General features: G+C 34.4%; 1 protein-coding gene across 2 annotated transcripts in view; it reads left to right on the forward strand.

The window, feature by feature from the left end:
* LOC131842522 (protein prickle-like) overlaps nucleotides 1-13627 on the forward strand; it is a 583535-nt gene that overhangs the window by 27762 nt on the left and 542146 nt on the right. The gene's annotated exons all lie outside the window — the stretch shown is intronic.

The following is a 13627-nucleotide window of genomic DNA, read 5'->3' on the forward strand; positions in this document are numbered from 1 at the left end:
GTCACATGAGATAACGTGAAAGTAAATATTTTAATTGGGTATATACATTTTCTTTTCTCCGAGTACATTTGCGATCAGTCCCAGGACTATAAGGGAATAATTTTATCTGTAATTGTATAATAAATAGAGTGTTTAGTGCGCCTCCTACCTTCTCTCTTTATGTAAATACTCTCTGTTAACACCGGGTTGTCTGTAAGACATTGCTGATAGCTATAAGACCGTCTTTAGTAAAACATTTATTTTCATTGTTTTGTACTTACTGTCCTATGTTTATGTATGCGCAATAAAGAGTTATTATTATTATTATTATGTTTTGTGATGCTGCATTTAGAGCGGCTTCCCATTGGAAACCTTACTCATCTGGGGGGAAGGTGATTATTAGTAATGTGGACTGATGATCTCATTGCTAGCAATGTACCATGTCAGGTCGACCTTCACGCGGTTCCCCCTGGAAACCATCGTGATAAATTCTTGATGAATTTGTCTCAATGGGCTAACTGACCTGACCTCATGCTCATCTTATCATCGTCCACTGGTGCCCCGCCAGCGTAAACCGTTAGCGCAGGCGGGTGCACCATTCCATTATCATCCGTAAAAAAACCTTACTCATCTGCATCCCAGAGCTACTGCCGATCTTCTAGCTCCAGGATATGATGGTGTTTTAGTCGTCACATGCTGTTCTATGGTGAGTTGTCGAGCAAGTTTGTTGGGGCGATGAATCAACTGTTCCTTATATTTGGCTGCCAAACTTCGAATTTCCTCCTTCACAGTTCTTATTTCAAGGTGGTCATAGACTTCAGTGTTGGTTATGTACCATCGTATTTGTGCAATGGTTCTTAAGATTTTGTTTAGTTGGCGCTGGAGTATATTTATGTTGGAATCACTTGCGCTGCCCCATAGTTGCAGACCATACCTCCAAACATATGTTTTTAATAATATTAAAATATCTGTAGGTGATAGAATGAGTGGACTGTACGAGTATGTGTGATGTAAATCAAACAATGGATAGAAAATGATACTTATAATGAGGATACGTGTACAAACGGTTGTTGCCAGGGTGCTCCCCTCCGATCGATCCCCCGTCCAATTCAACGGGGATCGATGTTACGACGGCCTGAGACGAGGTTCGAACCCCTAGTGGTGCTCTCAGACTATAGTCGTATCCGTCAGGCGGGAGTTGGCCTTCAGCCGCTCCATAAGTCCTTCCTTTGGTTTGAAGTGCCATTTGCACTGGCCCCCTAACGTCCGGTGAAGCTGTAAAGGCCAGCTGCGGTCAACAGCATTAGAGTAGTACAAAAAAAACAAACGGTTGTAAGGCAAAAAGTGACAATAAAAATATATGACAATTCTATAAAAAAATACATTCTAAATGGTAGAAAATAAACTTAAAAATGTGCAAAGATTTTCCAACAGTAGCACTAAGTCTTTTTTAATTATTATGTACAACAATATTCAGCCAAACCACTCTCTGAAGGCCATGAGACCATATTATGTATGAAATGTTGTGGCGGCGTGGTGGGGCGGGTCATTGGGCTCCCTAAAATATGGTCGAGCGCAGTGATGGCTGCCTCATCCGTCGTAACGAACGGGGTGAACGAGTGCTGCTTGTAGGGACTGGTCTGCTCTAATCACTACGACTGATTTTCTCTTATTAATTGTTTAACCAGTTGTTGTATATTCAATATTTTTTCTATTTGATTATTTCATTAAATTAGTGCTAATCGGTAGTTTGTATTCACACACTTAAACTTAAATTGTAAAGTAAGGATAAAATTATTTGAAAGAGCAATACACAAGTTTCTTGCTCGTTCTTCTTGTGATGAGACAGGTTTCCGAATGAGCGGTAGATAAAAAGAAATTCATGACTGTTCAAAAGTGCTTCAATGTAAGTGTATTTGAATAAATGATTTTCTATTATATTCTAAAAATGAAATGATATTTATACGGTAGATGTTAATAAAACTAACACACACATTAAACAAATAAAAAAAAACTCAAAATATTGCAACAATTACAAAAAAAATATACATCTATCATTTATTGTTACATACTTATAAATTTACGTGTGTGCGCGTGCGTGCTTGTATGTCTGTCGAAGCATCTACAGAATAGGTCCGTGCTCAGCATAATGCTGCAGCGGCTGGAGCGCTGCAACGCTGTTTTTCAGCACAAGACCTGAGATCGTGTATAGCTGTGTTGTACATGGTATAAGATAAAATCTTATATATAAAATTCTCGTGTTACAGTTTTCGTTCCCATACTCCTCCGAAACGGCTTGACCGATTCTCATGAAATTTTGTGAGCGCATTGAGTAGGTCTGAGAATCGGCCAACATCTATTTTTCATCCCCCTAAATGTTAGGGGTAGTCCACCCCTAAATTTTTTTTTTATTTTAAGGCAAAACAACGTTTGCCGGGACATCTAGTAAAATATAAATATCAGTTACGAATTAAATAGTCTATTGAAATATATACCTGCTAGAGGCCCGTTTTCAATTCACAACAGTTAAACAAACATTGCTAGTATGTTAACATATAGTATGTTAATATATATACATACAAAATTTCTTCTAAAAATTAATTGCAATATGGCAATGAATAACGTCCGAGCCTATTGAGTGGTACAGGAAATAAAACAAAAGCAGACAGCGGTTTTGTTTCATATTGTTTAAATTAAAATTTATTTATTGTACTTGACTTTTATATATTACTACCTGTACATGCGACTTCGCCCGCGTGGAATTTGGCATTATTAAAAAAAAAGTAGCCTAAGTTACTCCTTATTACATCAGCTACCTTCCAATAAAAGTCCCGTCGAAATCGGTTCAGCCATTTCAGAGATTAACCGGAACAAACAGACAGACAAAAATTGTAAAAAATGTTATTTTGGTGTATGTACCGTATTTATATTCATATGCATGTAGTAAAAAACGGTTATTTCAATATTACAAACAGACATTTCAATTTTATTTATATGTATAGATTACTTTAATATTATTCATAGTACATCATACTTTGAGTCAATTACGTTACAGCATCATTTATCTCACGCGTCTAATGGAGACGTAACCCAAATAGGAAATAGATTTACAAATTGATCCATCCATTTGCAATTACTGTCTTGTGATATATATATATATATATATATATATATATATATAGGTGTGCCGGATGGTAAGAATCATTCTATACATTTGTTTTATAGTGGATTATCTGTACACGCGACGTCGTCCGCGTACGAATTTATCTGTAATTTGCCAAACTAAAAGAATTTTTCTAAAATAAAAGTAGCCTAAGTTACTCCTTTTTACATCAGATACCTGCCAAAAAAAGTCCCAAAAATGAGTACATCAAAATAACATCGGTCATTTAGTACGACTATTCCTTATTTTTAAATATTTATATTTATATGTTGCTATGGTTTTGTATGATTGCTCTTGCTTTCATATAGTTTGTTACGACATATATTTTTATAATATATACTTTTATATATTGCATCTTTAATTAAAATAACATACACAGACCCACACAAACATTTTTTACCATTTTTGTCTATCTGTCTGTCGGTCTGTTTGTTCCGGCTAATCTCTGAAATGGCTGGACCGATTTTGACGGGACTTTTTTTGGCAGGTAGCTGATGTATTTATATTCATATGCATGTAGTAAAAAACGGTTATTTCAATATTACAAACAGATACTACAATTTTATTTATATATATATAGATGTTGATCTAGTGGTCCACCAGTCGTCGAAACTGCGAAAATGGTTGGCAATAAATATTTTCTTTCTTTCTTTCTTAATTGTAATGGTAAACACGTTGAAGGCCCACCTGATGGAAAATGGTAAACATATCTAATTTAGAGGTAGCTAGTAACTAGAGATTTTGGTATTAGAAGTGGCAGTATGTGTGTATTTGTTTTTAATCTATACATATTAATAAAATTGGAGTGTCTGTTTGTAATATTGAAATAACCGTTTTTTACTACATGCATATGAATATAAACACGGCACATACACCAAAATAATATTTTTTACAATTTTTTTCTGTCTATCTATTTGTTCCGACTAATCTCTGAAATGGCTGGACCGATTTTGATGGGACTTTCATTGGCAGGTGGCTGATGTAATAAGGAGTAACTTAGTCTACTTTTATTTTAGAAAAATGAAGTTAATATTCACGCGGACGAAGTCGCGGGTGCAGCTAGTATCTAAAACATAGGTATATATGATGTGTTATTTGAGTTGTCAGTTTGTCACTATCAGCTGCTACCTTGTAATAAATTATTGTGATAATATTAAGACGACCTTTTGATATACTAGATGTTAATCGCGACTTCGTCTCTTTTTGTGACAAAATAGACTATGTTCGTCTTAGTGTTAAAATATACCTTCTTGCAAAATTTTATTAAGATTAGTTTAGTGGTTTAGTTGTAGAAAGGTAATAGACAAGCAGACGTACTTCTTTTTTAATATTCTAATGCTGTTGGCCGCAGCTGGCCTTTACAGCTTCACCGGACGATAGGGGGCGAGTGCAGATGGCACTCCAAACCAAAGGAAGGACTTATGGAGCGGCTGAAGGTCAACTCCCGCCTGACGGATACGACTTTAGTGTGAGGGCACCACTAGGGGTTCGAACCTCGGCTCAGACCGTCGTAATTTCGATCCCCGTGTGAATTGGACGGGGGATCGATCGGAGGAGCCACCGGGGGCAACGGTGCGGAGCGCCCGGGCGCACGCAGGCTCCCGGTTGATTGCGCGGTGATGTGTTTGAGGTCGTCGTCTTCGCCGGCGAGGACGGTGTCGTGTGTGTGTATAAAAGACAGACAGAACAGACATTCTTTAGCATTTATGATAGTAATAACGCGGCTCGTTGAAGGTGAGTGGGGATTTTTGACATTTCATTTGTAATGGTTTATTTAAAGTATACCAATTTTCAGCTCTATGCGAATTTTGGCTAACTTAAATGTCTATTTTGACTAATTAGGCGCTTCGTCAGGATACCTTGGAGTTTTTAGTGAGTAGGAGTCCGCCCCGGGGGAGGCAAGCGGGTACTGTGTACCCGCTTGCCTGCCCCGGGGCGGGCGGGTCTCCATGATGGATTTTCTCCAAGTAAAAAAAAGTTTTCTTTATAACCACTGTAAGACTATCCCTCACTCTTGCTTTGTACACTGTAAAGTGCGGCCGCATATTGGCTTCCAAGTATTAAAATAAAAGATAAATATTTAATTTTAAACTTATTTAATTTCGAGGCGGAACGAGATTCTCTATACATATTGCGTCAAAATCTACATATAATACGTGAACAAACAAAGGTGGGTCGTCATAGTCATCATGCTCTGTTTGATGCAGCATTAAAATGCGACAATGATACCTGTGTCTGTTATTTATATCTGTATGTATGTATGTATGTCACTGGACTGCGGCACCGACTTTCATGACATATTTTATGTGTATCTGAGTAGGTTTAAATGAAAGAAATGGGTAATAAAAGAAACTCACAATTGGATAAAAAATCCTAAAATAACCAACTGTTGCGAACTATTTTTTATTATTTATATTTTTTATAATGTTATACTTGTTTTTTTTATTGGTAAGATAAAATAAGGAATGAAGAAGTGCTTGAAAGGGTTAAAGAAAAGAGACAGATCATAGATATTATTGAGAATAGGCGGGGAAAATGTTGGGGCACTTGATACGACACGACGAACAAATTAACAACATTATAAAAGGAAAAATAGATGGAAAGAGAGGAAGGGGAAGACAGAGACACAGCTATATCAAGCAAGTTAAAGAAAAAGTTGGAGTCGTGTCGTATCAACAGCTGAAAGGACTGATGGAAGATATAATACATAATATACCGACAAAGCATTATTATGAAGGAATATACTTGTTAGAAACTGTTTTGTAAACCTTTTTGATTATCTATATCATTACATAGTATAAAACAAAGTGGCTGTCGCTGTCTGTCCCTATATGTATATGCTTAAATCTTTGAAACTACGCAACGGATTTTGACGCGGGTTTTTTAAATAGATAGAGTGATTCTAGAGGAAGATTTATATATATAATACAAGTTGAAGCGAGTAGCTAGGTTTTTATAAACACTATATTGTTTTTACGTGTAAGATGAATAAATCTTGACAATATTCTGCGATGCCAGTGCTATTTTATTTTGCTCGCCTAATCTTGATCTTTCACAATTTTATTTTCATGTAGGTCTATTACAGACTCTTATGATATGTCAAATCTACCGTCAGTTCGGAATGATTTCGAGATGAGAAGAACTGACAAGAAACTCAGCTCGTATTCTTTTCAAATAAATGTTGTACATGTTTACAATGTACAACATTTATTTTTAAAAAAATACGTTTTACATATTTTACATAAGCTATTACAATATTTTTCGATTATACCACAGTTTTCCTTGCTCGAGTTGATCTCCTTTTTTTCACGCCGATAAAGCGATATAACGTACAATTACATAGATGTGTTTTTTTTATATCTAGTTATTTTTATCTTACTGTATATTTTCTAATACAAAAAGTAAATAAAGAGTTTTTTTTAATAGATGATAATGAAATGGTGCACCCGCCTGCGCTAACGGTGTACGCTGGCGGGGCACCAGTGGAGGATGATAAGATGAACATGAGGTCAGGTCAGTTAGCCTATCGTGGTATTCACCAGGATTTTATCATGATGGTTTCCAGGGGAAACCGCGTTGTCAACCTGATATGGTATATTGAGAGTAATATGGTTATCAGTCCACATTACTAACAATCCTTTTTCCCTTAGAGTTAATATTTGAAGAGAGCGATGGATACGTATATGTGACAATCACATGGTAAAGTATTATGAAAAAAATTATTAAGTATCAAATAATAGCAGGAGCTTAATATATATAAATATATACATTAACATATCTAATATATAAAAGTCTTATGTCACCGTTTACGTGTTTATACTCCGAAACGGCTTGACCGATTTCGATGAAATTTTATAAATATAATAAGTAGGTCTGAAAATAGGTTTATAACTAGTTTTTATATCCTAAAATGTTAAAGGGGTCTCACCCTAAAAAACATTTTAATTCTTTTTATTATGTGGCATTAAAAAATACATACAACTCTAAATTTTGACCCTTTTGTCTTAGTCAGCAACCCCTATTTTTTAATAGCGATTTTAATGTATATGGAAATATAAAGTTTGCGGGGTTAGCTAGTATATATATATATACTAGCTTAATATTTAAAATCTGCGAAAGAAAGTATATAAGAATAGTAAGAAATACATATTTTAAAAGTCAATGTTGACAGTCAGACAGAGTCAGTAGCGGTCGCTAGTTTTGTAATAAAATGTAACAATAGTTGTAAAGCTGGTGGACAATGGACGGATACGATGGATGCCTAGGCCCATCCTACATGCATATCAGGCGCGGCGCGTGATGCAATGCGGCCACCAGGGTTGCCAGGCTTAAAACATTTAGCCCCGTAATAAGAAATATAAGGGGGAAAGGAGATTGTTGGTAATGAGGACTGATGATCTTATTGCTAGCAATGTACCATGTCAGGTTGAACTCTACGCGGTTCCCCCATCGTGATAAATTCTTGGTGAATTTGTCACGATGCTAACTGACTTGACTTTATATTTTATCATTCTCCACTGGTGCCCCGCCAGCGTTTACACCATACCATTATCATACATTAAAAAATATATACATAACAATAATAATATCTCCGGACAATTCACACAGCGCCATCTAGTCCCAAGCTAAGCAGAGCTTATGGTATGGTTGCTAGACAACTGATATAAATACATGGATACATTTTTTTTGTCAATAAATACATATTATAGAAAACACCCAGACCGATACAAATAACCATACTCATAAATACAAATGTTTGTACCGTGCGAGGAATAGAACCCACGACCATCGGATGGTAAAGCGGTGTGCGAAACCACTAGACCATCGAGACTGTCGACATAGCAAACACCCAGGCCAATACAAATAACCATACTCATAAATACAAATGTTTGTACCGTGCGCAGGCGAGTGCACCATTCCATTATCATCTATAAAAAAAACAAGAAATATAACATCTTATACAATCTCGTTTAGTATTTATTAGCTTAGGGAGGGGGGGGGGGATTATTAGTGATTTGTACCATCCATGTCAGCTTGATATCCATACGGTTTAACCTGAAAATCGTGGTAAATTTCTAGTCAATTCACGGTGGTCTGACTGACCTGATCTTATGTTTATCTTATCATCCTCCACTGGTGCCCCGCCAGCGTAAACCGTTAACGCAAGCGGGTGCACCATTCCATTATCATCCATAAAAAAAATTAAGTGGTACTCAGGGACTACCGCGGTAAAGCTATTGCGTAGCATTTTTTGTCAAGTTATGCAATTATAATTATTATTTATGCACTATTTCTTTTTTCTTTGATATTAATTCGAGTTTCAATCCTGAACTCATGCTCATCCTATCATACTCCACTCGTATCCCGCCAGGCTAAACCGTTAAAATAATGTTTCAAATAGAAACCTAAACTTTAAAATTATATCTCATGAGAATATGTATATAATACATTTTTTTTATGATTATGCTAATTCACCACCTCATTGAACACTCGGATCGCAGCTATCTGCGCTTCATAATACAAATATATTAATATTTCAGCATTGAAAGCTTACATAACAATAACAAACTGATTTTACCTAAATGTCGTTTGGCTAAAGTTAGTAATTCGTTTTATGGCAATTGCGTAAGGTTTTACAATAAAATACCAGAGTCTGTTATAAATCTGCCAGAAAAAAGATTTAAATGTCAAATAAAACAGTTCCTTTGCAAAAAAGCTTACTATAAAATTGAAGAATTCGTTAACGATAATAATGTTTTTGTAGAAAAATTTTAAATACATAGCACTGACAATATTATCTGATTACACTAATAATGAGTGCGTAGCGATTTCTATGTTGATTATCGCATGCCTCTTACTTGTTACACTGTAATTATTTATATAAAAAAAAAACATCTATTAAAAAGAGCAACACACAAGTTTCTTGCTCATTCTTCTTGTGATGAATCTGCATTCCGAATGAGTGGTAGAATCAAAATATGACTATTCAAAAGTGCTTGTAATGAGTTTATTTGAATAAAGATTATTTCTATTTCTATTTCTATTTCTATTGAAATTAAGCATTGTCTCGTATATCTAAACCTCGTATAAAGTTCTACGAGTCTCAACTTATTTTCAAGATCATTATACAGATGGCATCCCTGGCTGGCAGTAGATACGTCGCGCCGCTCAGCTGTGCTCGCACAAGGGCGAGCAAGGCCGCTATAGGTCATGTACCCGGGGTACAGACTTTAGTACTTTAATAGCTAGAAAATTAACTATCACTAAACATTATGATAAGAAATTATCCTTTCACGACAGTCTCACAAGATGAGGTTCAGTCTTTACTTAACATAATGGACGAAGAGTTTGGTAAAGTTTTGTTAAAAGTTTAACTTAAATCAGCATGATAAGAAAGTATCCTTTCACTACAGTCTCACAAGATGAGGTTCAGTCGAAACGTACTACAATGGCCGGGTTTGGTAAAGGGTTTATTTAGGAAATTACTTTTCTTAACTATGTTAATAAAAACTATGAAATTAATATAAACCTATACAATGTAACTTAAAATTTTAAAATTATTTTTATTATTGCTATGTACCAAATAAACAAAGTTCTTTCTTTTCTTTAATAATGTTCTGGATTCACACAGCGCTATTTTGACACAAGCTAAGCAGAGCTTGTGTTATGGGTACTAGACAACTGAAAAAAAATTAGATAGACTGTTTTGTAAATACATACATAACATACATAGACCGATACAAACAATCACATTTATGTATACAAATGTTTGTACCTTCAGAGGAATCGAACCCGCGACCATCGGAAGTAAAGCGGTGTGCTTTGTGTAAAACTAAGAATGTATTTCTTTTTTTAAGAAGCATTACAGATTGTTACAAATTCGATTTAAATTAATTTCTCATAAGGCCGGTGACGTTGGTTGACCTTCTAATCATATTATATATTCCTTCTATGTATATGTATATATATTTATATTTATGTATTATTGTAAATGTAATAGTATAAATATGATTATATCACTTTTTATGCCTTGATTTTTATTTTTTTTTTTGTTATGATTATTTTTGCACCGCCAACAATTTTTCTCTGTACTGCCTATGGTTGACTGGTAGAAAATACCGCATGGTGTTAAGTCCGCCAAATGTACTGTTACTTCTGTACTGTGTGCATTAAAGTTATATAAATAAAAATAAATATTCCCCTAATTTACGCAAATAAGCAAGTAGCAAATAAGGTAGAAATAATAAAACTCAAGTAACACAAACATATGTTTGTATGACTGTTTGTAACCATTTCGCATAGTAATTTTTTATATAAAACTAGCTACGTCAGTGATTTCGTTCGCGATGTATCCTGAATATCAGTATATATTTAATTTCTTTATTTATTTAATTCGCGAATTTATGCTTTAAAGAAAATTTACTGGTGGTGATCTTGATAAACATGTAGAAGATGCATGCAGAAGAACTGACAAGAAACTCAGCTCGTATTCTTAATACGAGCTGAGTTTCTGAACTGAGAGTAGATTTTTTGTTTTTTGCAGCATATGCTGGTGGTCACTGTGTTGCATTGTAAATAAACTGGCTTTTAAAAAAAAGTAATTCAATTGAGTTTCTTGCCAATTCTTCTCAATTGGATCTATATACCGAACTGGACGGTAGGGAAAAAAAATATAAAGTAAAAACTTGACGTATATAAGCGGCTAAAATGTCCTACATGAATAAATGATTTTTTAATTTGAATTTGAATTTGAATTCTCCCAAATTTGAATTTAAATGACAAATTCATTATATTACTGTAATATGTGCAACATATATTTTAAAAAAATACGAGCTGAGTTTCTTGTCAGTTCTTCTCATCTCGAAATCATTCCGAACTGACGGTAGATTTGACATATCATAAGAGTCTGTAATAGACCTACATGAATAAACATATTTTGATTTTTTTTTGTGTTACATTATTATTTTAAATCCAAACGACGGTCACTTTCAGAATCACGATCGGACGACCGTGTAATTGCGAACATCGAGATTCTCACTGAGTGATTAATGATAAGTAAATTATAGTAATTTTAGTTTTTGTAATGACTGAGTACTGGCTTTTGTGGGTTCAGTACCTTCGTTGCTGACCGTGAAATAGACTGAGCTGCGGTCAGTGGACACTCACCGCAGAAGTAAATTGGTAAAGCAACTAATCACAGAATTGAATCACGTTTTTGTTTCCATCTGTGAGATACAATATATCTCCAATATCGTCCATAGGTTTTGTTTCATTGTCTACGTGACCGTGTAATAAAGGTAGCTTCTGTTGATCGTTATGTATTGAAGTTTTATTTTAAGATGAGCTTATATCTTAGCTTTTACCCGCGGTTTCGCTCGAAATCGCTTTTTTTTACAAAGAGTGTATTACGACATTAAATCTTTTTTCAGGCAGATTTAGAATAGACTCTGGTAGTTTGTTGTAAAACCTTACGCAATTACCATATAACGAATTACTAACTTTAGTTAAACGGCATTTAGGTAAAATATATTGCTGATGTTATAAACGTGGTTTATCTACATAATACGGTAATATTATTACATGTGTAGTCGATCCGACGTTCATTTTAGGATGTTAAACAAACAGATTCTGAGGTGTGAATTTTAACGTGTACAGAGCGCGGCTGAACAGAACGGCAGCAAATAAGGTAGAAATAATAAAACTCAAGTAACACAAACGTATGTTTGTGTGACTCAATTGTAACCATTTCGCATAGTAATATTTTATATGATACTACGAGTAGCTGCGTCAGTGATTTTGTTCGGGTTGTATTCTGAATATCAGTATATATTTCATTTCTTCATTTATTTAATTCGCGAGATTTTTTCACACAAAATAACGGACTCATTGTATCTGCCCAAATAAAAAAGTAGTCAAAATTTCTTACAATGAAATCTATAAAATACTTTGATTTTATAGCTGACTTTAAAAAAGAGGGGTCAGTATTCTTTATATTTTTTTTTTGTTAGTTTACAACTCTGTTATTTAGGAAAATTCTTTTTTTATTTGAAGATAAATTTTCAGATTTATTTTAAGAAACTTCATTAACTTTGTAGAATTTTTAAAGTATTTTATGTTTATAAAATTATATTACTAACAATATCTATACATATAAAGAAAATTGTAGTGTCTGTTTCTAATATTGAAATAACCGTTTTTTACTACATACATATGAATATAAATACTGTACATACACCAAACTAACATTTTTTACAATTTTTGTCTTTCTGTCTGTCTGTTCGTTCCGGTTAATCTTGGAAATGGCTGGACCGACTTTGACAGGATATATATTGGCAGATATCTGATGTATTAAGGAGTAACTTAGGCTACTTTTATTTTAGAAAAATTCTCTAATTAACTTATTTTTTTAATATTTTCAAACAAATAAGGGTAAACAAACATGTTTACCCCGCGTTTGAGTGGCTTCGTTTATAGCATCTTCACATGTTAGTTTGTCTAAAAACCTCTATAACGTACTCTCATATCCATTGACTTTGAACTTTTTATTTTTATATAATAAAAATCTCAGGACAATTCACACAGCGCCATCTAGACCCAAGTTAAGCAATCCAAAGCTTGTGTTATGGGTACTAGACAACTGATACAAATACATAGATATATTTTTTTCGTAAATACATACATATTATACATAGAAAACACTCAGACCGATACCTATTTGACCAACACATATATTACACTACTTTGAAGAAACATTTACAAACAACACAGTTCGGTGTAAAATATTTTCACAGAACGTGCAAATATCATAATAACGGTGTTACATCTTATGAGATAACAGTTATTCAAAACCTTATATCAAGATTTAGTTATGGGTTACAAATAGAAATAGAAATAATATTTATTCAAATAAACTTAATATAAGAACTTTTGAATAATCAAGTTTTTTTATTCTACCGCTCATACGGAACGCAGATTCATCAAGAAAAAAATTAAAACAAGACGCACCAGTTGGGCAGTAGATGAGCTTGATTGGCATTTAACAACGTAACAGTGCGAGGTACCACTCGATGAAGTACGCTTGCTCCAAATAAAGCTACGTTCTATTCTATCTCCTTTGGAAAGTATACACTCTATCTTGTGGGGATAAAAACCATCGCTCCTAAGAATATCCTTCAATTCTTGTCCCTTACGGGTCTAGGTAGCGAACTTTGAAAAAGGGCGATAATCTGTAGGTCGAAGTGCCACAGGTGTGAGCACCTGACAATAGCTCAAAACTGTCAATAAAAAAAATACTGTAGTTTTCAAGCCCTGATCATTAAATTTACTGATGATTTCTCGTTTAATGAACAGTGGCTATACACGAATTTTTGATCCCTCCATCCTCTGGTAGCAAGTAGCTTTGACGTAGTCTAGTGTTTTGAGTAATCATGCTCACTAAAATGTCCAGACTTGTGGCGGCGTGGTGGGCCGGGTCATTGGGCTCCC

Source organism: Achroia grisella, unplaced genomic scaffold, assembly GCF_030625045.1.
Source record: "Achroia grisella isolate CSIRO2021 unplaced genomic scaffold, CSIRO_AGI_Agris_v1 utg1080, whole genome shotgun sequence".
Classification (NCBI taxonomy): domain Eukaryota; kingdom Metazoa; phylum Arthropoda; class Insecta; order Lepidoptera; family Pyralidae; genus Achroia; species Achroia grisella.